This window comes from Ambystoma mexicanum, chromosome 9 (assembly GCF_040938575.1).
Source record: "Ambystoma mexicanum isolate Mex_15411 chromosome 9, UKY_AmexF1_1, whole genome shotgun sequence".
NCBI lineage: Eukaryota > Metazoa > Chordata > Amphibia > Caudata > Ambystomatidae > Ambystoma > Ambystoma mexicanum.
The window spans coordinates 226,121,837-226,144,629 of record NC_090931.1 but is presented as its reverse complement, the minus strand read 5'-3'; positions in this window follow the sequence as shown (position 1 = coordinate 226,144,629).

The following is a 22,793-nucleotide window of genomic DNA, read 5'->3' as shown; positions in this document are numbered from 1 at the left end:
CTAACCGCCAAACTATCTACCTCGACTACTCAAACCATATCTATCCACCTTATCTACAGACCTCCAGGCCCACTAGGATCCTTTGAAGAAAATCTCACTAACATCCTTTCGGATAACCTCAAAAATACATCACCAAGTCTTCACCTAGGAGATTTTAATCTTGGCTACAAAGACCCCTCAGATCCTAATGCCACACAGAGCAATGATTCCATTGAGGAATTAGGCTTCGCCCAAAAGGTAGCAAGCGCCACTCGCACTAAGTGCAGAACCCTTGATTGCATAGCGGAACACCATTGTGTAACATCCATCAATGCCATAACACCCATGCCCTTGTCTGACCACCACCTGATCTCTTTCGCCATTGAAGTCACAGCCCCCCATCATACCATTAGTATAGCTCCTGCTATTCCCACAAGGAATAAAAAGAACATTACAGCTGACAAACTAATTCCTCTGATCATCCCTACCTTGAATTCTCTCCCTGACTCTGCTGACCCACTTACCTTGGTCGGAGACTACAATAAGGTAATGTTATCCGCTTTGGATACCATAGCACCCTTGAAAATCAGAAAATGCAAACAGAAAAAAACATGTTAATTCATGGTTCTCTCCCCACCTAAAAGTCCTTAGACTTGAGAAATGTAAATGTGAACAGATATGGAGATTAAACCCTTATGAAACTTACAAAAACAACTTTACAAAACTAGCCTCCCTATACAAAAAAGAAATAATCCTTGCTAAACAAGAATTCTACAATTCACGTATCACCCAAGCTAACTCTAATACAAATGAACTATTCACAATTCTTAAAGAATTAGAAACACCTATCCAAGCACCTGACACCTGCCTTAAGAATCCCTCCTCCTCGCCTCCAACTCTAACAACATTACGGCCCCTGTGCCCTCTAACTCCTCACCTCTCACCCTGTCCGAACTACCTATACCCCTTTCAACTTTAAGAAAGTATCCATTCTAGAAGTTGAAAAAGTCATCTTCATAAAAGATGCTGCTAGGGACATCTCCCCTTTCATAACTAAACTTATAAATGCCTCATTCTCTTCCGCTACCATCCCTAACAATTTAAAACAGTCGTGGGTCCTCCCACTTCTAAAAAAACCAACACTTGACCCAACCATTCCCACTAATTATCGTCCCATTACGACAGTGCCATTTCTGCTTAAAATTCTGGACAAGGTAGCGTACCTCCAAATTCAACAATATTTGGAATGCAACCACCTCCTAGGAGTACGTCGGTCAGGTTTTGGACCGCAACACAGAACGGAAACTGCACTGATTGACCTTAAAGCACAAATACACCCTGAGAGACAATGGTAACACAGCACTACTTCTGCTGCTCGACCTCTCGGCGTCATTTGACTTGGTTGATCACAAGACTCTCTGCCACCACTTAGGCTGGATTCAATCCTTCTTAGATAATAGCACCATGCGGGTCTTCGCACCTTCAGCAGCCGCAGACCCTATTACTATCACTTGTGGTGTGCCTCAGGGCTCATGTGTTTCGCCTACTCTGTATAACATCTTCACGAAGCCCCTTTTTGATGATCTAGATGGCCTGGGTATCACCTACACTAACTATGCAGATGATACACAGATGATTATGACAAGGATTTGGTCTTTGTGAACAGAGTATATCTTATCATCCAGGCATGGATGGCCTCTTATGGACTATGCCTGAGTGATGATAAAACGGAACTCCTCATTCTGGGCACCACGGCCAATCTCAATAAATTAGGCCATCTATATTCTAACTTCACCATAGACAACAACAACATCCCAGTAGCCAAGGAAGTGAAAACTCTTGGCTTCTAACTAGACTCCACTTTCACCTTCAAAAAACAAGTAAACTCCATGGCCTCGGCCACCGCTTACACGTGCAAGTTAATTAGAGCAGCTAAGCCATTCCTTACACCTAACAACTGCGTTACTCTAGCAAGAGCCTTGGTATTATCTAAACTGGATTATTGCAATGCCCTATACATAGGCTGCAATAAATACATTACCAACAAGATCCACATCTTACAAAATAATGCTTGTAAGAGCAGCGCTCAACATTCCCAAGAAAGCCCACATATCTGACTTTAGAAGATCTAACAACTGGCTATCTACTAAAGATAATATGGCCGGCCCCCAGTACCTGACTTCCAGATTCCGGAGACATTCTACTAATCGGCCTTCTAGAACAGCCAATACTAACCTACTTCAAGTGCCTAGATTCAAACGTTTGAAGACTGGTGGTAGTAGCTTCCCGGTCAAAGCTGCCCAAAACTGGATCCCACTCCCACTCCCCCCCCCTTAATGAGAAGACCTACCCTACCCATGCTTCAGATCTAACCTCATCCAATGGATTAAGGAGCATGACATTTGACCCTCGACCACACTGCCATACCACTGTCCACTACTGCGCATAATTGTATATATTGTACATAACTGTTGCTTGATGTTCTCTGCTACCTTTTGCTCATTTGTATGATATAAGCCAGCACTGTTTATCAATATTTTGTATTGCAACGCACAGCAATGTAACCGAATCTGAAGAATCTTCTTTTCCTTCGTCTGCGCCCTAATACCATTGGGTCTGGTGCGCATTATAAATAAATAAATAACAAATAACCGTCCTTGCAGCCATCCTTGCTGCTGTCGCCGTAGATGGAGGGGGGAAAGAATGAGATGGGCTACCTTGCCCCTGCCAGATAAAGGCAAAATGTTGCCTGGGGGCAAGGCAGCCCCTCTTTGAAATTCAAATGTCCCCGCTCCTCATCCACCCAGATGGGAAGGGGGACCCTTGATGCAAGGTGACAGAGGGCAGGGACTACCTGTTGTCACCTGCCCCCTTCACCTCGCTTTCCTGCACTGGCGACTGGCAGTCTGGATCCCCTTTGTCTTGGGGACCCAGCTGCCCGCCCCCACCATGTGCATGCTAAGTGGGGCAGCACCTGAAAGGTGCTGCCCCACAAGACCTGGCACAAACCTCCCAATTTACGGCCCCGGGCCTCCCATCCGGGGGGGGGGGGGCGGTTTTACATGTGGCTTATAGGAGCTTACGTGAATATACATACAGTTTTCATATGTTGGAAAACTCGTGTACAGTGAATTACAACATGGACATTATTGGAGGCAAAAGCAGGGTGTGTACAGTGTACGTAAGACTGGACGGATTGTGCCGCGCAATGCAGTGCGAGTGACTAGTCTCATGCATAAGACATCAGACGGTGGTGCCTGTGACTTCGCAGGCGCGTGCGTAATGACTGAGACGCTCCTTCCAGGTTCGACTCCGATCGTAATAATATGACCCTGCCACGGGTGCTGCGGCAGTTGAAATTCATGATGAGCCATAGATTGCACCTTTTACAGCCTCTCTCTTAGCAAACACGAGAAGGTGATGGGGGAGTAAACCACACTACAATAATGGCACCTTTATTACAGGCCCTTTGCTCGTCCTTCAACCCGCGGCCACACAATATCCTGGAATTATCTTCACAGTGACATCAGGCAGAAAGCCAGGACTTCTCTCAGCAAGTCTTTGATGCAGGCGCCTTCCGATAGGTACAACGGTCTCGTTGAAACTGCTGTTATCACTTCAGGAAACAAACGGGAGAATAGTCGAGTAAAAATAATTATTCACCAAACCCTATTTATTAAAAAATGTAACAAATAAATGGACCCTTTCACCCTTAATATATTTAGCACTCGGTGAAAAATAGCCCTGGGCTGGTGGGGAAAAATATTTTCAAGGCTTTTTTGCTGCAGGGCAGATGACTACGACTAGGGCACACGTTACCCTTGTGCAAAAATGCCTTGAAAGAATGTTTCTGGGTGAAGAACTCAGTAGCGCCAAGATGCTTATCCTCGTTGAGTGTTCGTGCTTAATATGTTATACACATTATAAACAGCAGCGTGGATGTAGTTTATTCAATTATTCAAATATAAGTGAACTTTTGGCTGTCTTGTGTGGCTGTAAATGTATATTAGAAGCAAAGATTCAGAAGGTAGCAAGCTGAACTCTGTGCAATGTATTGACGTTGTTACGTACGAGGCAATCAGGTATTTGTTGCATTCTGAAATTCAAGATGGTTCTGCAGATATTTTTGGGCTTAGAGCTCTGCAAGTGGTAGTGTGCAAGTAAGTAAAATGCTTAACCCCAAAGGCTTAACCCCAAACCAGCCTTTTCTCTGTTGATATTTGATATGTTTGTTCTCCAACTAGGCGACACACGGCAGCATTCTGAAAAGGGTTAGGTATTTTATGAACAAAGCAGGGTGCTCAAAGTAAAGGACGTTTCTATTTTCAGGTTTGGGGTATATTGCTGCACTTACTGTACCTCCCACCCAGAATTCGACACTAGGGAAGATTCTTGCATAACAGACTTTCAAGTGGAATAAACACGTGTTTGATAGAGTTGTTTTACCTGGAGGGTTAGGGTAATGTATGGTAGAACCTCTAGGCGCCAGAAAAAAATGCTCAGTGAAACTCTCGCTGAGATTTTGGAGACGCCTTATATGTAGTAAACACTACTGCATGTGTAAAACTTACATTTTCTATTTCTTTAGTTCAGTCTTAATCCAACCTGTTAGGTTGTATCCAAATAATGCTCTTCATCTGTTCTTTTGTATTTTTCAAGTAATAATTTTATTAGAACATGTTTTACTCTAACAGAGACCCCAGCCGATGCATTTCGGACATACTGTCCATCCTCAGGGTGGGTTCTAAATTGTATGAACAGACAACGGATTATATTCACCCTCAATACAAATTTAGTGAGTATCACACTGTACCACAGCTATTAAAAACTCATACCTGTGTTGACACTTTTCTTGGTCTAAGAAAACATACTCCTTTTACATTTCAAAAGGTCATGTGCAGTCATCTTGCTTTAACAGCGCTTTAGTTCACAATACCATTTTCAAAGAGTGTTCATCCCTTATGTGTTCCTAAAAATGGCTGCAATGTTAAAGAGAGCTTTATGTATATTTTGTATTTAGTACTCTTAAAATCACTTATAATTACTACTAGCATCATGAATTATAGTTGTTGTGTGTATGCAGTATACTAATGTGCTTAAAAGCATACTTTTCTTCAAGTGTGAATCACACTTCTCTGTTTGGTGCAGCACTGCAAGCGCGTGGTACACTGCTGGCGTGTTCTGAACTAGCGCAGGTTCTGTGATCGCAACGTGTCTGGCAACAGACCTGTAGGTCGAAGTGCTTGCAGTGAGATCAATATTCTTTTGAAGATTTAAAGGTTATTCAACATCTATATGCTCAAACGATCCTCATAGTGCCTACCTTCGTCTTTGTATGTCGTGCTCGTAAACTTCAGTTCTGCCGCGGCGTTCGTGTTGCCCATGGTTACACAACGCTGGGAACTGACTTTCCTGTTTATACGTGCTACGTCAATGCGTAGAATGTGATGACATATGCGGACATGTTCCTTTTCAATTCAATGTGTTTATGCATTGCGTTTGAGATGCAGTTGCCGCGTTCCCAAGGTTAGGCAACGCTGCAAGTGGTGTTTTGCTTTTTCTAGGTGTAACATCAGCACGTACAATCTTGATGACGTATGCAGAGTTGTCTGCTTTGCAATGTGATGTTACTAGCATTTATGGGTATCGTAATTACGGCTGCCAGATGACCACGAGATCATGTCCTGCCTACCGTGTGTACAAATGTACGTTAAGTATAACACATATACATTTCAATTTCTAATGTTGCAAAACAAATGTGTTTCATTCTGAATTAATTCTTGAAAAACATGGATTAATAAACGCAACCAGTTCCATTATCTTTCTGTCATACTCAGATACAGAAAAAACAATTATGATGCCTTTACCTCATACTTGCTAATAAATTCAACATTATGAAAGCATACTTTATGCTTTGAGTTATACCAAACCATCTGGGCATCATTTTTGAGCGTCAATTTTAAAGTGCATTTGTCCGCATTTCCTTTTCTTGCCTACAGATAGGAGTGATAATATGCTTTTCACAGACAAATTGCTGGACAAAAATGTTAATCATACTCAGTTTGATCCCAATTCCATTCAATATCGTGAACATGTCTTGGCTGTCTTTCTGTAAGTTATTCAACATTTTGAGACCAACACACTGTATCTTTAGGTGTACCTAACAGGTTATCTAAAACAAGACTTTCTTTAACGCTGCCATGAAAGTACACATGTGAAAAGCACTGTCGTATTTATATTGCTTCTGGTTTTAGACTTTCCGTGCTGATCAACGCATTTATTTGGGGTGGTATCAAATGTTATGATGGATTTGCTGCAGCGTCCGACAGCGTGTTATTATCCTTTGTTTTTATAGAAAGCAGTGTAGATTTAGTTCTTCGTTCAAACCCACTGGGGCTACAGAGTCTAGTCTGTGAATCCAATACGCTTCCCGTTGTTCCAATTGTGTGCCAATGCTCATTTGCAGATATTTACTGTGAACCACTTCCAGTACCTGAAAACGAATCTGCAATATTTGATGTTTGTGTAAGTTAAAGTGTCTAGCCACTGGTGAGTTCCTATTGTTAGTCCTTATACTGGACTTGTGCTCATTCCATCGTAACTTGACTTTGCGACTTGTTTGGCCAACGTAGGTGGGTGTACAGGGACACTTTATGATGTACATACACTTTTGAGTGTCGCAGGTTGCATAGTCTTTTACTTAGATTTTTTTCTCCAGTTTTAGAATGCGTGATGATGTTTCCTTTGACATTATTCCAATTGTTACACGAGAGACAAGGATATGTTCCTGGGTGCTTACTTATTTGTCTTATTGTTGTCTCAGATAGTGTTTTGACAAGAAGATCCTTGATGTTCTGGCTTCTTTTGAATGCAAAGATTGGTTGCTCAATAAACTGATTTTGAAGTCTTGTGTCATTTGATAACATTGGCCAATGTTTCAACATTGATTTCTTTATCCTTGTAGTTTGCATGCTGTATTTGGCTACAAAGATTCAAGGTTTTCTGGATTCAGGGCTTTAACAAACTTTTGCGTTCTTGTGTGCTTGCTTTCAATTTTGCTTTATTCAATTCTTCATCTTGGTAACCTCTAGATTTGAATTTTGTTGAGCATCGCTTCTGATTCAATCTTCCTCTAGGCACGCCACTAGGTCAATTTTTGGCCTAGTGCTAAATGCACTTGCACAGTTGACCTTGCACAGGTGCAACATTTCAATAATTCCTGTACAGTGTATGTGTCTGCTTTAGGATACAATCTGGTGTCTTGTTTTAAGCACTGTGGTCTTGGGGATAAGCACTGTGCTTTTGGGCATCTGGACGGCCAGTTACGGGCCACACACAAGTTTAAACTACGAGGCTACTTTCTCTTGGGATTGGTGAGTGAAGAGACTTAGAGGCTGATTCACATAGCGTTTTCCAATGGGATAGTTCCATTATAAAATGCGTCTGTGAATCAGGCCCATAGGGCCTTCACATTTGGGGCATGCACCCCAAACCTCTTCACCTCCAGCCCTCCACATATACTCAATGAGCTCCCTCAGCCACACTGTTGCTGAAGCCATCATTCAGCCACACTCGGTGCACCTTTACTAAATCCACTCACTCATCCACACTCATGCCCTCATTGAGGCGGTTACCATGTCACTCAGGGCAATCGCTGAACACAATGACAACAGTTCCCCTATCCAGCCCACAGTACTGGTTGCGGCCCTCCTCACCCACGCATACGTCACTGCCCTTGCCTCTTTCCACGCTCACATGCTTTTGTCACTCGTTAGCCTCATGCGCTCTGAATCAATTATACAGCGTTTCATAAATAGCCCACCGCTTGGCTATCCGCCAGTGATTGACTTACCTTACTGATTTCCTGCGCTCATCCTCACCCACTCTCGTCATCAGTCCTGGCACAACGTCACCCTCTCAGTCATCATTAATATCTTTACTAGACATTTGTGCTGATTGACTATTTAAAAAAATGTGTTTCGTTTTTGAGAAGAAAGTATGTATTAATGCCACAACAACAATGTAATCATGTACCGTGACTACACATCCACCCCAAGTTTTGATATTTTGGATGTATGGTGCTGAATGAGGCCCCAAACTCTTAATACGGATTTCACCTTTTATTTTAATTTTATTTATTGGTCATTTGTTAGGGGCTTGTACAATTAGCAACACTGTTTCAAAGTGCCCACAGGGTACAGACAAATATTGAGACTAACAGAGAGGGGAGACAAACCTACTATGCATTGTGAGTGTTCAGAACGTGCAAGTGCAGGAGTGAGGGGGGTAGGAGAGAGCCCTGTCTTTGTGCAGTTGTCCGCATAGATAAAAAGGCTATCGGTAAGGCATCTGGCCATTTCAGGTTACTATGTGCACAGAATTTGGCTATCCTATTCTTTAGTATGCCTTTATGGCATTCAACAAGTCCGTCACTCTGAGCGTGTCTGGCTGAATGGAACCATTTATCAATCTGTAATCCCGTGCATACTTGCAGGATAACAGCAGCGATAAAATGTGGACCATTAGCAGACTATATGACTCTCGGCAAGCCAAACCTAGGAAAATATTCCTTAAGCATGACTTTCGCCGTTGGCATTGCTGTGGCATCTCTTAGAGGAAAAGCTTCGACCCATTTACTAAAGGCACAGATGACTACCAAAACATATTTATAATTCTGACAACGCTCCATTTCGATGAAGTCAAAATGTATGACCTCAAAAGGCATAGAAGGAGGACCAAAGCTACACTTTGGTGTCAGTGTTCCTTTACCAATATTATGCTGTAGGCATACCATGCAACTTTGGACAAAACGCTAAGCAGTCTTTGGAATATTTACATTAAACCAAACAGGTTCTAACAATTTACAAATCTTTTTGGCACATATGAGTTGGACCATGAGCCATTGTCACCATAGCAGTAAAATAAGCATTGTGCAGCATCCATTTTAGTTTTTCAGTGTCTACCCAACAACCCTAATCATCTAAACGTGCTGGACCCTCAGCCCACTGTTTAATTTCATCTGGAGTAGCATCAGCTTGAATTTCTTTTATGCAACCAATTCCTTAATTTATCACACAAGTGTTTGTGACCCCTTTTGTTGGGTCCAGCACATACATTTTAGAATGTAAGTCAATGTCAGTTTGTTTGGCTATTCTGTCAGCAAAAGCGTTTCCTTTTCCTACATCGTCTGTTGTTTTCTGGTGTGCAGTGCACTTCATTATTGCTAACTGTGTAGGAAGCGCAAGTGCTGAGAGTAGCTGAACTATCAAGGTGCCATGTTGTATCTTAGTTCCATGGGAGGTCAAGAAACCTCTCTCTGCCCATAGTCGACCAAAGTTGTGAACTACCCCAAAGGCATACTGGCTGTCCGTATATATGTTCACACTAAGCCCTTTGGAAAGTTCACAAGCCCTGGTCTTACGCAATAATCTCTACAGCCTGTGCAGAATTTTGCAGAATTACAACTTGTCACTGCAAGCAGTTTCTTTCGGAAGAGGCAATAGTTTGGCCGGATTTAATGAGCAACATCTCTTAATTTTAATATGCGGTGCAAATAGAATCAGCTTGTATCTTGTTAATCGTGCTGATGTGAGATCTTGCGTTTGCGTTCTGTTTAATAGAACGTCTACAGAGTGAGGTACCATCACGGTTAAGGAGTGACCCAGAACCATACCCTCACTTTGTTTTACAGATGCTGTGACAGCAGCAACAGCTCTCAAACATCTCGGCAAAGCGCATACAACAGGGTCCAACGTGAAGGAAAAATAACCGCACAGTGTATTCTTTCCCCCATGTTCCTGTGTCAACACAGCCAAAGCGCATCCATCACATCATGCACATACAATACGAAGGCCTTTTCATAGTTTGGTGTGCCCAAAACCGGTGCTGAACACAACGCAGCCTTGAGCAGATCAAAAGCTTTCTGGCAATCCATATTCCACGGTAAAGGCAAAGAAATGCCCTTCTTTGTCAATGCCAACATAGGTTTTATCATTAATGAAAAGTTAGGGATCCACTGTCTGACCTCTTTCTGTGTATTTGGGACAGACATGCTAGAGATGCTTTGTATCCGTTCAGGTGTCAGTCTTCTCCCCTCCTTTGACAGGAGATAGTCTAGATAGGCGACCTCCGGTTGACAATATTGAAACTTTTTTAATGGCCCCTTATGCCCATGTTCTGCTAGATGTATAAGCAGCAACACGGTGCCCTCGTTGCAAGCAACTTCAGAATCCGTAGCTAGAAGAAGATCGTCGACATACTGCAACAACGTTTAGGTGGAAGGCAATTCAAGCATATCAAGCTGTTCCTTCAATGCTCTACTATAAATGCTTGGACTCTCAGTGTACCCTTGTGGCACACGAGTAAATGTAAACGAACGTCCCCCTAAGGTGAGCGCGAACAAATATCTACTGTCAACATGTACAGGAATACTAAAGAAGGCGTTCTTTAAATCCACAACACTAAAATGAGTAGCTTTAGCTGGAATCATTGTCATTATTGTAGTCATAGCAGGTACAATCAGAAACTGTGGGGTAACAATCTTATTAATGGCACGCAAATCAATAATGAAGCAGTAAGGAATCGCATTATCCCCTTTCATATACACCGGTAAAATCGGACTATTACACACACTCCCTGCAATTTCCTCAATCACACCAATGTGTACAAAATCAGAGACAATACTCTTCAAAGACTGCTCAGTTTCAACCGAAATCTTATATTGCGGAATACGTGGTAATTTAACACCAGGTTTCAACACAATTTTAACTGGTTCAATTTGTAAAATACCAACGTCATTGTCATTAACTGCCCATAGACATGTCAGAACTTTATCTAATTCAGATGGTAAAGCGCTAGACAAAAACTGTAAAACAAAAGTTTGTTGAGGTGAAATCGTTAAATGCATCCATCCGGAGAAAAATAAATTACAGCATTCAATTCTTTGAACAAATTTAACCCCAACAAATTTTTGCCACAATCTGTCGTCAAAAGAAATGGACACAAATCAGTCCCCAGTGCAATTGGCACCGGCTGAGAGACCAGACTAACCACTGGCGTACCAGAAAACCCTACATAAATGTTGTTCAGCCCTGACAGAGGAATATCTGGAATCCGTGAATGATCAATGGAACACTTCTGTGCTCCTGTATCTATCAAAAATGGATGCTTCCTATTCCCCACCAGCATCTCAACGTAGGGCCCTTTCTGATCAACGGGAATAGGTACTGGTTCCAGACTCTGCTTCAGACTGTCGTAGCGGAACAGTATGTCATCAAATGCGAGCTCCTCAGAAAAATAACCAGTCGAAGGATTATCAAAAATGTTCCCACTATTGACACTATGTTGCTGAATATCCTGTGAAGATGACTGTTGATTCTGAGTGAACTGACTTCTACTAGGACCCCCTATCCCAGGACGGCTTCTGGATCGTCTACCCATGGTACCATACGCGCTATTCGATCTCTGTGCTGAAGGATCGGGCATTGTGCTCGCCAATGACCTTCCTATCTACAATATGCACATTGGTTCATGTATATAGGACCAAGTTGTGCATTACTCTGTGGTGTAAACTGGCCTCTAAACTGCGTATTCCCACCTCTGGCCCCTCTAACAATCTGTTGCAACAGTACTTTAGTTTTCAAGTCTCCCTTCTTTTTCTCCACCCTTTCTTTCTCTGAATTAACTCTATTTTCATAATACTGAGCATATGTAATAGTTCAGATTGTGATTTTGCTTGCCAAGCGCTCTCAGAAGCCATAATTTGTGATTGGATTTCAGGCAACAATCCACGCACAAACCTGTCTACAAACAGCCTTTTTCCTGACTCTGTACAAGTCTTGACCTCTGAAGTCTGAAAATACTTGTTCAAATCAATTAAAACATTCAGTAGCACCTTCAGATTTCCCTTGGATGCAAGCTGTAAGCTTGTCCCAAGCTATTCTTCTTTCTGGAACCAAGGTTTTCAATTTAGCTACTGTTCCCTCTAGCAACATCAATATCACCTGTGGTGTTTTCTCACCATCGTTCCTTTCCCCATCTATTCGCACCAAGTTAACCCATGTATCACCCATCCCTGCCTGATCATCTACAGTTCTAATCTGTTTCCATAAATCAGCAGGTAGGATGACCGGGAACATCAAATCTATATCACCTAGCGTGAAAACTGATGAATGCAAGACAGATTCAATTTCTTTATAAAATCCTGTTGGATTGTTCTTAATATCTGGAATTGTTTGTCTAATGGTATTCACTTCCTGTCTAGAAAATGGGACATGCACAAACTGTGAGACATAATGTGCTTCAATAGTAGTGGCTGCTGCACCCGTTGCGCCGTTAGCTGGAATTGTCCGAGGAATCTCCCTCATTGGCAATTGTGAAGTAGGCAATTCTGAACGTTCATTAAGCAACAAAGCAAAATCAAGTGACAAAGTAGTCAAAGCAGTATCGGGCGAAAATGCTCTCTTATAAATTACCATCAAATCTGCGGGACAACAAACCTTTCTCCTCATAAACTCATCTTGTAGATACTCTACCATCACCTTTAACACTTTCCTTTGCATTGCCGGAGCATGCTGACTAAACGTGTCATGCACTTCAATGGTAAAAGTTGAAACATTCGAAATCCAACTAAGAGCGTCTCTTGTGCAAATGCGCTTTTCTTCACTCATTTGTTTCTGCACATGAGGCTTCCAATCTATATTACCATCTAATTCATCATTCTGTAACCGACCTAGCTCCCTTTTAAACTCAAAAACCTTCTCAACATGCTCATGTACTTTCTCTGCAGTGCCCCTTGAATGGGCAAGGGCATTCAAATCCCTCAACCCCTGTGGGACATTCATGTCCGTCAAATCACTCCTAATATCAGCTAAGTGCGTTTCCATCCCGTCTGTCAAAATAGCCTGTTTGGGAATACTTTCTTGGACAGAAATTGCAACTAAAACAGCTGATTTCTCACTGTCTTCTATATATTTCTTAGCCCATGTATACAATTCTCTTTTTCTAGCTTTGGATATTGTGCTACAAGTTACTATTCTTGAATCAGCACTTGCTCCTTCAATCACTACAGGTGGAGCAGAACCACTTGGAAAAGAAAATTCAGACAAACCTTGTTCAATAGGTAGCGAAGACACTACCGCTGGTGGTGGAGACGGAATTAAGGGAACAGTAACTATCTGTAATGGTGGAGGTGCAGGAGGAGCAATAACAGGAAGAGGAACAACAGCAGGAAGAAGAGGAATGACAACAGGAGGAGGTGCAACAGCAGGAGGAGGCACTTAAGGAGGAGGTGCAGTTGCAACAGTTCTACGTTCATTTAATAGCTTATTAATCAGCTCATCTGAGGTATGAAAATCCTGAGACGGATATATTTTCTGTACTCCAAGTTGAAAAGCCATATCCATACTTGTAATGGATTCTGACTGTTTCTGTTGATCATACAATAATGCTTTTTCAGTAATGGACATGTGTCTACGTGCATGTTTTTCTTTAATCTTAAATTGCTGCATAGCTTCCTTTCTCCAATCTTTAATTACATCAAATGCTGCAGGCCTAGCCTTTTTCTTCAACAATACAGACTCTAAATACTCTGTTAACAATTTCAAAACTACCATAGACTGGCCACTGAAGTTCGGGAGCATGTCTAGTTTGTCTGTGCCAAATATCATTAAATACAATACTATTTAGGCTGTAGTTAAAGTACATTAAACAAGCCGGAGACCCAACGGGTGACGCCGGTTGACTTCGTCCCAAAGATTGTCTATCTCTGCGGAATAAAAACCTGAAACAGGAAGACAATTTCCCAGGCATGTCAGATTACTGGTGTTACCTGGTGTCGTTTGTACTTATAAGAACAAATCTGCAACCAATATCAGGATTCTTAGGAATCGGGGCACCACTTACCTGATTTCAAACAAAGGAGGTCCGATCGGATTACAAAGGATCGACCTGGCTGGCGATTTCGGCAAAAATACCAGCCACGATATGGGGACCCTCGTCAAGATGTCCTCTCAAACTGTTTGCTCACCGTTCAGGGATCGGATCGTGCAGTACTGTTGAGGTGTCGTGTCTCATACAAAAAGGGGACCCTTTTCACACTCCGATCCCGGTCCGGTAGCCAAGTCCTTGCCCAGTGAGGTGACATCAATATTGAGGGTCCCTATTCGGGCACCATCTGATAGATCAGCAAGGAATATCAAGGCTTAGTACCACCAAAAATGAAATCCGCCAATCACAAAGTCAAATTTATAAATATAACTTTTATTCTGTACAGATACAAATATGAAAGCAGATAGCTATCTGGCTCTCAAGCGCCTCACAGTGTGTACCAGCAGACACCGTGAGGGGAGAGAGTCCTGAACATTACAAAGCATGCCTTATTTATACCCTGTCCCGGTCATTACCCAGCCCATCTCCAAACTAATAAGTTACAAAATAGGGTCCATGCCCAGTTCATATGGCACATTTGAATATTTTGACAAAGGTAGCGGGCGCCCCTCTCTCGCAAGAACAGACATGATAACCTGTTCAGTGGTTATTAACCACTTGAGAGTTCGCAGCCACTGCTTTTACTCACTGTGCCTTTCACAGATGGGAAATATCCATTTGCACATCAGTCTTTGTCCTGCCCAGGGGCAGTCCAGCACCGAAATACAATGGCAACTCCAATCTGAACGAGAGTACCACCAGCAACCCCATACACGTGTTTCACCCTTGTTGGGGATCATCAGTGAGGTGAAGCTGATGCCTCTCTAAGCACAGTGAGACCACGTCTGGTTGCCCCCAGGAGACCTAGGGTTACCAATCCAAGGTTCCTTAAAAAATAGTTTGACAAAGGTAGCGGGCGCCCCTCTCTCGCAAGAACAGACATGATAACCTGTTCAGTGGTTATTAACCACTTGAGAGTTCGCAGCCACTGCTTTTACTCACTGTGCCTTTCACAGATGGGAAATATCCATTTGCACATCAGTCTTTGTCCTGCCCAGGGGCAGTCCAGCACCGAAATACAATGGCAACTCCAATCTGAACGAGAGTACCACCAGCAACCCCATACACGTGTTTCACCCTTGTTGGGGATCATCAGTGAGGTGAAGCTGATGCCTCTCTAAGCACAGTGAGAGGGAGACCACGTCTGGTTGCCCCCAGGAGACCTAGGGTTACCAATCCCAGGTTCCTTAAAAAATAGTTTGACAAAGGTAGCGGGCGCCCCTCTCTCGCAAGAACAGACATGATAACCTGTTCAGTGGTTATTAACCACTTGAGAGTTCGCAGCCACTGCTTAACCTGAGAACAGGTTATCATGTCTGTTCTTGCGAGAGAGGGGCGCCCGCTACCTTTGTTAAACATTTGAATATTGGTTTACACTTTTGACATGTTGTCTTGCCCTTAAAGATACAATGCTGGCAAACTTTGTTGTAGTCAGATGTGTGGATCTTTCCTTGTTCACTGAGCGTCAGGGTAAGTCCTGTTCCAAGAGATGTGCACAAAGGATTCCTCCCAAAGCACACTGCTTTAGTTACTTTGCATTGTGTGCCATTGTTTGAAGGAGGATGAGGCTGTGGACACAGATAACACTTTGAATGGCAGTTCATCTTAATAACAAGGTGTCCTGGGGCAAGACTTGAGTCTCACTGTCATGGACCCAGTTAAGGGCCAGGGTCTAAGAGCAACAATGGACAAACAAACAAAAGACATAAGAACCAGAATCCAGCCTTACAGGAGACTTCTGTGCCCTATTTGCAGGAAAGCAGCCTTAAAAACTACATCAACCAGACTTCCCTTGGCCAAGAACTACTTGGACAAGCGCAAAGGGTGCGGGGCTCGTGTGACTGTGTGCCCAAGAACATCCATAGCACAGGGTTTGTGCTTGAACGCTCGACTGGAGAGGACATATTCCGGAGAGCTCCGTGTATGGTGATCAGCACGAGGGGCAATCTTCCATCTAGGCCCCTCACCTGAAACAGATAAGTAACACTTGCATTGGGGGGAATCCATCAGCATGGGGGAGAGTGCGCAATGCTGCAACGCAGCAATGGAAGACCAGAGCAATCACTGAAGGTGGCCTGGGGCACACGGAGGGGGGCACTGCCAATGTTCTACTGTCCCACTGCTCCAAGGAAGCTAAGTGAATCTGATATATCCCGGCACCGAGCATCAGCCTGGGCAAACCGCACGCATAACCCGCTTGGCTTGGCATGGCATGGCATGGCATGGCATGAGCGCAAGAGCAGTGCATGTGTTTTGCATACAAATTAGCCATGTGGAGAAACTTGCATTTGTACAGTGCGGCTATGCCGCAATTCGTCACGTGTGACAGGCAGCATACATTTAAGCTCATAAGGAGCAGGATCGCTCAAGGGTCCGCGACATTGGTGTTTAACAATATATACTGGTGCTCTGAACTGCAGCTTGGAACGTGACTCTTGCTGGCACCATCTGAAAAGGGACCTTGGGCAGGCTTGGGGAGCACTGTTGCCCAGGATTACCTGTTAACTTTGGAGAGAAGTCTAAATCTGTTGCAAAATCCAGAGCCGGTGACATTAAGTCACTGCTAGGCATGCAGGACAAGAAGAAATATGCTTGGGAGATTCATGCGGAAGTCCATTCTCCCCTCTCAAAACAGCTCATCCAAGTCCTTCATTCACTAAGGAGGACCTTATGGAGATGTTACAATTGCAGAAGTCAGTAGTAACACAATATTGCAAGCCTGGATACAAGATGAAAATGGGAAAAGCATGATTCAGGGCCACCATGAGAAAGGGTGACGCACCGTGAATCAATGAAGTCCATAAAAGTCAAATCCAGCATTGGCCACAAGAATGTGATGGTGAAACCAGAATGTATCAGGACAGACTCCTGCAGAAGTAGGCTGTAGGGGACGAGGGGGAGCAGGGTAGAAGAATCAAGCAAAACAGGCAACGCATGTGTGCGAGAAGGGGGGAGCACAAAAGAACATTGCGGGGGGACCAGAGGGGGTGGGGATGGCCTGTGGGGAGTAAACACATGTTGGTGCATGCTTAACTGCTGTCTGAGCAGGTGTTCAGGCCATGGATCCTTCTGGTCCGAACAGGTCCAAACAGGAATTGCCCTTTTCTTTGTCTGCCCTTCGTTTTGGACGCCTGGTCGAGATACACACTTGATCTAAGAGCAGGAAGGAAGAGGCAGGGCGAAGAAGGTGGGTGGTGCTTAGGCCAGGTGACCTAGATCCACTTGCGCCTGCTCCCCATCTGCAAAGGAAAAGAGGCTGGAGGGCTCCTTAAGTAGGGAAAAAGAGTGGCAACCAGGAAGGCACCAGCTGGGCGGGGCTTGCTAAGTGGGGGGAAAAAAGAGCGCCAACCAGGAAGGCACCAGGTCGGCGGGGCATAGGCCAGGTGACTTAGATCCACTTGCACCTGCTCCCCAACTGCAGCACTCGCTGATAGAGGCATGGTGGTTCTTCCTCCCAGGGGTGAGAGATTATAATGTCTACTCTGCTGTTCATTAGAGCTTCTCTAGATTTGGTATAGCTTACCCTGCTGTATAGGCACCCCTGGAAGTTCAATGACTCTATACTGACGGATGTAGCTTTGAAAACACATATGGAAGAGCCTATAACAAACTATTTTTGGGATAATGATACTGGGGAACTAGATTTTCATACTATATGGGATGCTGGGATTTTGGGGGGTCATTATAGGGCAGTCAGCAGCCTGGGGGAGGGTCCAAAAAACAGCAACAGGTCACATTGCAAGGAATATCCTAAGATAAGAAGGAAGAGCATAAAAAGACAGGGAATCAGTAGTCCCGCAGAGAACTCTCTATAGCTCGGCAGGCCCTGGAGTAACATCTGACGGAGATGGCTGCTCAATCGATACTCCAGACAAAACAATACTTTTATTCCAGAGGTAATAAGGCTAACAAATTATTGGCAGCTAAATTAAAAAGCGTGGCCACGCACAACTACATTGGGGCCTTGAGGAATGCAGATGGGAAACAGTTTATTATAGAGGAGGAAAAGTTGAAGGTTATGGAGGATTTCTTTCGTAGGGCCTCAGCCCCACACCCAGGGAATCAAGCTCACATTCAAGATTTTATTAGCCAAGCACAAATTCCCCAGATCCCTGTGAGGGAAGCACTGGAAGGTGCCATAACTGTTCAGGAAGTAGCTCAAGCAATTCACACCCTCCCTACAGGTAAAGCCCCTGGCCCAGATGGTTTCACCAACAGATTTTATAAAACGTTTGCAGGCCCTCTGATTTCACAAGTCGGTAAGCTATTTAACTCATTTTCAAACTCGGAAGGTATCAGATTCCATGGCGAAATCAGCAACAACCTTGTTGCTGAAACCTGAGTAGGACCCAGAGGATTGTACACCATATTGCCCCTTAGCCCTCCTAAATACTGATGCAAAAGTATATAGTGCAATTATGGCTACCAGATTAGGAGAGGGTCCTCCCGCAGATAATTAACAGTAATCAGATTGGTTTTTATTAGAAATAGGGTTGCCCATGACAATATTCGGTGGGTGGTGAATCTAATTGCCCTAGCCCCACGAATCCCAGGGAGACAATCCATCCGTTCCTTAGACATGCAACAGGCCTTTGACAGCATGTCATGGGACTTCCTAAAGGCTCTTTTGCTCGCATATGGATTTGGCCCATCCTTCCCTAAGCCGGTCATGACAAACTTCCAAATCCCATCCACTAGCATTAAAGTCTACGCTCTCCGGTCATCATCACTTTCCCTGGACAGGGATGCAAAAAATGGCTGTCCCTTGTCCCCCTTTGTTTTTGGATTAGCGATGGAGCCTCTTCCACAGATGATACAAGGTAATTCCTGCATCTTGGGACCAATTTATGGGGGGGACACACATAAGGTGGCAATATGTCGATAATATTATTTGCTTTCTCCAAAATCCGCTAGCCTCACTTCCAGCACTCCTTGAGCTACTGCAGGGATTCTCCTTGATATCAGGCTTTCCAATTAATCACAGGAAGTCAGTGGGGCTGGCGATAATGGGACCTCCAGAAGTCCTTCAAACTTTACAATCCGCTTTCCCTTTTAGGTGAGCAGACAGGGAAATTACATATCTGGGAGTTCACATCACTAATACCTAAGGGGCCAACCTAGAGGCCAACCTTCCTGCACCATGTAAGGAGAAAGAAGATATGCTCCAGCATTGGGAGGCAATCTCGGTGGTTGGGACAAATCAGTGCAGTCAAGATGACGATACTTCCGAGACTCCTGTAGACCTTCCAGGCCTTGCTAATGACTATCTCAGAGCAAGATTTATTAGCAATGCAGAAAGCGGTGGGTTGATTCATTTGGTGGGGCAAACCCCCTAGAATTCCTTGTAAAGTACTTCTTAGGTTTAGGGGTTTGGGGGGGGCTTAGGGTTCCCATCTATTCAGCGTTATTTTTGGGCGGCTCAGGTTGCGCCGATGTTGGAAAGGACATCGGATGAAAGGTGGCCGAAATGGAAGACACTGGACCAGGTCAGCTCACCTTACCCTTTGGCCCACCTCCCGTTCCTCCCCAAATCTGCAAGGGGAACCCGGCAGAGCCTCTTGGAATCCACTAGCTCTAACTTGGGTCATTGGGATAAAGCTTGCTCTCAACTAAGTTTTAAATCGGAATTGGGTCACCTATCCCAGGTGTTGCAAAATCCAGAGTTCTCCCCTGGCTTTGAGAGGAGGGTATTCACACAATGAGTCAATTGTGGTTTTAAGGTTGAGAGATCTATACAAGGAGGGAATACCACTTACATTTACAGAATGTAAAGAGAAGTTTAACTTGTCTGAAGCAGAGCATTTCAGATATGTTCAACTCAGACACTTGGTGTCAAATAACTAGGTCAAACAAGCTGGTTGCCGACCACCTACAGGAATAAAACTCAGGGTGCTGGAGGGCCAAGAATCATGTTGTTAGTGATTGCTAGAAAGTGCTTCTGTTGAAGATAAATTACCATATAGGGCACGCTGGGAGAGGGAATTGGGGATAGAAATTTCAGAGGAATCCTGGCAAAAGATTTGGCCTCAAGCCCATAAAAGCTCCTGCTGCACCTTAATCAAGGAGGGGCCATTAAATTATGCTTTTGTTAGTATACGACCCCACAAAGGTTACATGTGATCCACCCAGACTACTCGGATAGCTGTTGGCAGGGGTGTGGGAAATTAGGGGACCTTGCACACATGTGATGGCACTGTCCAATCGTGCAAACGTATTGGTAAGAGATTCGCTCAAGGATATAGGATATTACAGGTAGAGCGGATCTGATATCACATTTGTTAATGGCAGCAAGGATAAACCGTGCACTCTTCTGGAAGACTGTGGAGGGCCCTTGTATCTCATATTAGTGGGTAAAGGTGTGGGAGATCATAGCCATGGAAAAAACTGGCCACATTTCAGATTGAATGGCAAGATTTTCCCACACCTGGGCCCCCTTCTTTATTTTGTTCAAGGGAAAGAACATATGTTTTTTCGGCTGCATATCTTGAAACACCTATTTTTAGAATTAACTATGCAGCAGAGAGCCGGATGGTTTGTATAAGGTGGTGGGATGACTCTTTTGGGAGTGTTAAGAGACTGGGGCCCTCATTACGACCCTGGCGGAATACGAAAAACGATGGCGGAAATGTAATACCGCCATCGAATACCGCCCGTTGCGATTATGACCCGTCACCGTAAAGTACGATGCGATTAGCGACACCGTAATGAACGCCAACGCTAACTGCACCAAGTACGCGCACGCGCGCCTTGCAAAACCGCAATATCCGCCATGGCGCAACGGTACGCGAATGCTGACCCCAGCGGACATTCACCTAACGCCATCAAGCATGGCGGAAAGTACCATTCCGCCATGGCGAGAACTACGGCATCGCGAACCAACCGTAATGGCCCTACTGAGTGCCTGTACTCCACTCCCTGGCCACATTGCACAACTCCTCGTAGGCGCAATGCAGTCACACCATGCAACCAGTGAAATGTACAAGTCACCCATGCATGCCAACGAACAAATGCATGCAGGGGCCCCAAGTGCCCTGTGAGTGGCCATCCACAATTGGCAACACACCATTGCCGTACTGATGCAGCACAGGCATCTGAAGGTGCAAGTACATCAAAATGAACTGAAAATTCCATGACACAAAACAACAACAGTCCCCCATCGCTTGCCACCAGTGTAAACCAACAGTCAAAGCAGTAACCTGAGGGAGACTGCACCAGCCCTGTACACATGGCAGTAGTCAAAACAACCATCAGCATAAGCACGTACCACACAACTGTACCCAGAAGCCGGAACCCAATGCAGAACACCTCACTATACATCGCGCCACAAATCGGAATATGCCACATTACTAGCAAAGAATAACGCTACACGGTTAATATCTGAATATAAATTTAATGCACATCAAAATCACCAAGGCCATACAGCCATTTGAGCATAAACTCACAAATGATCAGCATTACTGTGGGCTGCATCCGCAATAAATGACCAGCTTCCCCATGTGTGACGCCCTGTACCTCCATGGCACACAGGGGCTACATCCACGTCCAAAAAGGCAACATGGAAGCGCCTAGGACCGCAGGCCCGTCCCATGAAGTAGGCACTAGTCCAGCTGGAAGCTAGGTATGCTGCACCTAGCCACTAGTACTGCGTAAGGGCATGTGGGCCATTGCCGATCGTCCCATAAGATCGTAATGGTGCTCCACTGATTAACTCGAAGCTGCAGGTGTCGACTGTAGAAGCCATCTGCAGGAGTGGCGTACAGATGGCAGCGGCAGAAGGGGAGGAGATACCTGTCACCCAAATGAAAAAAAATATAGTATGGGCATCCGAACTTCATATGTATTACTCACTACATCCAACACACCAAACCTACAACCATATGCATGCTAGCCCACTCATAAGGATCAATTGCACTCAAAATTCACTTGCGAATCATTACGACACAAATCGAGGTGAATACACTATTCCAAACGAGTGTCTGTGTGCATGCACCTGTCAGAACAGGATCCATCAGATGGGATCATCAACGTGCATAGACACAAGTGATTGAAGGCGCGCCGAGACAGGGAGGGTTCAACAAGGGCAGACAGACGATGGTCCCACTATGGCAGCCTTGCATCACATAGCGCAGGGGAAGGGGATACATTCCAAATAGCCATGTACATGGCCGACTCCCAATGAAAACATCTTCCCATGCATCCATTCATCATTCCCTCATCCCGTAATGAAAACGCCTGAATATTCACTAACATCACATTCGAAATTTCCATTGAGTCTGTGCGTAATGCAGCCTTCAAAATCCACTGTGCTCCTGCCCGGATTCCTTGTGTAGTGAAGTCACATGTATTAGGGAACGTCCTGCCTTATCGTCCACTACGCTATAGCGCATCCCATTCAAATCATATCATACATTGCATTCCCGTCATGGGCCCTGTCCCAAGGACATTCAACAATAGAACGTTACATTTCCAGTCAGACCTGTGGGCGTCTCCACGCCGCTACTTGAAAACCGAAGGCGCTGTCCTTCGAATTCCTAATTTGCAACATCACGTTGAAAAGGCATCTGTGAACGCTAGTATTCACAAATACATCTATGCAGTGCGTCTGTGTGTGAAAATGGTAACTGCCCTCAATCACTGATGGGACTCCCCGCCGTCGGTGAACCTCGGTACAGTGCTGCATGAGGGTCCACCGTTGATCGAGCACTACATTCCGCTGACCCTTCACAAGTCTGCTCGCGAATGCAAATATCGTATGTGCAACAATGGGACCATAGCAGAATCAACATATAAACCAATATTCCACAGCCTTCGGGATTATGAACATGAAT